The following is a 4,821-nucleotide window of genomic DNA, read 5'->3' as shown; positions in this document are numbered from 1 at the left end:
TGCGTATCTCTGGCACAGAAGTCGGTCTCGGCCAACTAATCACAGCTTCAACTTTACTCGGATCTACAGAAATACCGTCTCCAGATATGATATGACCCAAGAAAACAGCCTGTCTCAGCCAAAACTCACACTTTGACAGTTTATCAAATAATCTTTCATTTCTCAATGTTTGCAACACAATTCTCAAATGATTGGCATGTTCATTCAGATTCTTAGAATAAACCAAGATATCATCAATAAAAACAATCACAAACTCATCCAAATACCTCTGAAAGACATGGTTCATCAATCTCATAAACACCGCTGGAGCATTCGTTAAACCAAAAGGCATGACAACAAACTCATAATGTCCATACCTGGTTCGGAATGCTGTCTTCGGTATGTCAACATCTCTAACTCTCAGCTGGTGATATCCCGATCTCAAATCAATGTTAGAATAAACAGATGATCCCTGCAATTGATCAAATAAGTCATCAATGCGAGGCAAAGGATACTTGTTCTTTATCGTTGCCTTGTTCAGTTGCCTGTAATCGATACACAATCGCATCGAACCATCTTTCTTTCGCACAAATAGCACTGGTGCGCCCCAAGGAGATACAATGGGTCTGATATATCCCTTGGCTAGCAAATCTTCTAACTGTGCCTTCAATTCTTTCAACTCAATAGGTGCCATTCTATATGGAGCTCTCGAAATAGGAACGTTACCTGGAACAAGATCTATGCTGAAATCTACCTCTCGGGCTGGGGGTAACCTTGGAATCTCGTCAAGAAATACATCTGCAAACTCCCGTACTACTGGCAAATCTGCCAATGCCGGGCTCGATTTCTGTAGATCTAATGAATAGACAAGGAATCCCTCTGCTCCTTTCTGCAACAATCTACTCATAGTCAAAGCAGATACTAAGGGATTCCGAGATCTGGAACCCTTACCGTAGAATTTCCATTCGTCAGCCATCTCTTCAATAAGGTTTCCATAGGTGTAGCTGTAACATCCATCTGAGTACCTGACGTACTACCCTGTTCTGGCACTTGCCCTGCAGCTGGTTGTGGTATCCTTCTAGGCGGCATAATCTGATTATCAAACAGATTAGTACACAGTCTATACAATCTGTCTTAGTCCTCCTCTGATCATATACCTCTGATCCAGAATCGGTTCTTATTCAGTCTTTACAAGTACATGCTGTAACTCAATTCAGATAACAATACAACATGTAATAGGGAAAGCAATAAATCATGCTTTTTAATCGGATCTTTATTCAAAAATGTGGGTCAAAATTTTGCTTTTTAACATTAATTCAGATGTACATAAACAAGCACAAGATAGTTCTTTATTTTATTTCAATAAACATAATTACATGTCTTGTTCCAATACATTCATACAAACCAGTGTTTAATACAAACTACAAACACAAGTAGTACAAGTCTGGTAAGAAACAACTAGTAATCTTCGGCGCCCGAAGTCACCACGCTATCTCTAACTCATCTCTATCGTGACCCAGATCCTGCCCCACCTGTTGTTATGCACACATACAGACATAACAACAGCCGGAAACTCCGGTGAGAACAAATCCCAGTATAAAACATGTATGCATGCTAATACATAATCATAATTCATGCATGAAAGCAATAACAATGGGTTCCATAGTCTATGAAACCAATCTATATGAGCATGCAATTCAAATCAAATCATGTCTTGACTCGACTCGACTCTACTCTAGGGATCCCGGTGTGAATAAGACGTCACTGTCTGTTACCTACCCTCCCAATCGGGGTAACCGTACGTCTTATTCCTATACTTCGGCCCTGTCTGTATCGAATGTCTACAATCGGAGTGAATCTGATCCGAAGCGTCGATACCACCGAACGTTTAGTTTGGCAAGTCTGCCAATGACTCTCCTATCTCAAATGCTTGAATATAAATCTATAAACAAGGCATCGTCATATCAAGGGACTAGAATATAAGTCCATAAACAAATCAAAATCATATCAAAAGATAGACAACAATTCTAGTATGTGATTTGGTTGAGAAACTCAAATTGAATCTCATTTGAGTTGTGTCTTCCCTAAACAAAACATGAATTATACATTTCGTCGAACAATCTGTCGTAGTCGAAGTCTCGCTATCAAAGTTGCCAATAGAATCTGAAATGGCATGATCAAAGTGCATTCTATCAATACATATAGGACTCAATCTTTAATCTGAATACAATTCGACGGCATAACGGCGGATTCTCGATATACCGATCAACTCATAAATCAACACAATATAATCAATATCAACAATTCACCATTCTCTTCATAATACACATTTAACTCTGAAATCTGAACATGTTAAATCATACATATGCTGGAATTCATAACAATTACATACGGTACCATTTCTTCGATCCGGTTGCGAATAACCGTTGCTTATAATCATAAGAACATATATCTACAAGCATATCCAAGTTTCCCCAACATCAATATCTCAAATCATGCAGGAAATGAATGAAACTTACATCCTCTTGTAGCCTTTGAAGAGAGGAACAAGAATTTAAGCTTGGATTAAGTTTTGGATAAGTAAATCTTACACAATCAAATAGTAAAGATGAAAGAAAGCTTGGAACCCTTTTCTCCTTCATTTCTCAGCTGATGGAAGTGTTAAAAATGAAGACTCAGCACAATTCTATATATATATGCCATGTTTCATCATAAGAAACAAAGGTGGCTTTCTCGCATGCTGCACCGCTGGTGCGCTCCATCTAGACCGCAGGTGCACTCAAGCTTCGGCAGTCTATTCATTTTCCAAAATCGACGATCGCGGGTGCGCTACATATAAGACCGCTGGTGCGGTGACATCAACGCGAGTGCGGTTACGTTTGAACCGCGGGTGCGGTGTCATTTCTGTAAATAATTTCCAACTCTCTGTCCATCAACCGCGGGTGCACTCTTTATTGGACCGCGGGTGCGGTCTGCCCTTCATTCAAAATTCTAATTTTTCATGTCTCTCCTTCCCCCATCTCATTTATTGCTTCTCATTACATGTCATGATTCTCATATCTTTGAATATCGCATCAATGAGAAGACTAATAAATCTCAGGCCTTACAAGTCCGATCAGACGTATATTATTAAACCCGGTCGCCAGTTACCGGTCAGCTTAGTTCAGTTCAGTTCAGGAACCACTTGCGTAGACCATAATCTCACCAGAAAATTATTACATGCTATTTCAGTACAGGGCTCCAAGGAGCAAACATTTTCACTATGATTTTCAGTTCAGTTATGCATGTATTATAATTGCTCATGATAAGTTATTTTCAAATTATGCCTCATGAAATGATATTTTTATCCCATGCAAAATTTTACTATTTATTTACTTGTTATTTACGATATATGCATGTTGAGTCTTTAAACTCACTAGACTTGATTGTTGTAGGTACTGATGATGTCGGGATCGAGGGCGGGGACCAGTGAGCCAGCTCGAGTTGGAAGTAGTAGGACCCGAGGACCTCAGTTCAGCATTTATTATTATTTTGATTGCTCAAACATTTTGAGTGTCGTTGGATAAACTTTTACTGTTATTTCGAAAATGTTAATTTTTTCCGCTGCCATTTTGAACATCAAAATTTATTTATCAGTTCATTTATGAATGAGGCAATTTTAATTATTTAAAAAGAAAATTTTAATTTTTCCGCAAAATTTCAAACACGGATTTTTAGGCCTCTGCAGCTGGTATCAGAGCAATGGTTCTGTAAAAGGTTGTACTACTACTGACCACGAGAAGCTCATGAAGTCACGTCTTCGGTCTGTGAGTTTTACATTTACGCATTTTATTTAAAGCATGAATTATTTGAAAGCATGTTTTCATGAATTATTTTACGTCCAGATTTTTATTGTTCAGTATTTAAATTTAATTAAATTATGGAATTATGCATGTTAGTTATGTATGGGTTATGATTGGAACAGTATGCCCCCTAGACGCATTCTCGAGCGCACTAGAGAGGAGGAACGCCGTTATGAGGACGGCGAGGATCCAGAGACAAGAGAGGCACGGACCTCCACCTCCACCACCCCCTTCGCCTGACATGAATGCCCAGATGCTAGTTGGGATGACTCAGTTCTTCGCACAGTTTGTGGGGAACAATGCCGTGGCGACTAGGCCGGCAGGGCCCGAGGCTATATATGAGAGATTTATGAAGATGCGTCCAAAGGAGTTTTCAGGGACGTCGAACCCCATGATTGCCGAGGGCTGGATCAAGTCCCTCGAGGTTATCTTCGAGTTTATGGAGCTTGGGGATTCAGATCGAGTTCGTTGTGCCTCTTATCTGTTCGGAGGAGATGCCCGCTTATGGTTGGAAGGAGCTTCAGTAGCCCTTAACTTGGCTACACTGTCTTGGGTGCGCTTCACGGAGGTGTTTTACTCCAAGTACTTTACGGATGAGGTGCGTTCGCGTTTGACCAGGGAGTTCATGACCCTGAGACAGGGAGATCTGACTGTTACGAAATTCATCCGTAAGTTTGAGAGGTGCTGTCACTTTGTGCCCTTGATTGCGAACGATGTCAGTGCCAAGCTGAGGCACTTTCTGGATAGTCTGCGTCCGATCTTACACCGCGATGTTAGGGTTGCTGGCCCTACTACCTTTGAGGTTGCTGTTTCTAGGGCTCTGGCTGCAGAGCAAGATCTGATTGATATAGAGAGGGATCGCTTGGGAAAGCGACCAGTACAGGTACCACACCGTCCTCCTCCTCCTCAGCAGCATCAGCATCAGCATAAGAGGCCGCATAACGGCCCGCCCAGAAACAGAGGAGGACCTCAGCAGCTGCAATAGGGACGTGCCGTCCCG

Source organism: Primulina tabacum, chromosome 8 (assembly GCF_025594145.1).
Source record: "Primulina tabacum isolate GXHZ01 chromosome 8, ASM2559414v2, whole genome shotgun sequence".
In the NCBI taxonomy this organism is placed as follows: Eukaryota; Viridiplantae; Streptophyta; class Magnoliopsida; order Lamiales; family Gesneriaceae; genus Primulina; species Primulina tabacum.
This window is presented reverse-complemented; position numbering follows the sequence as displayed.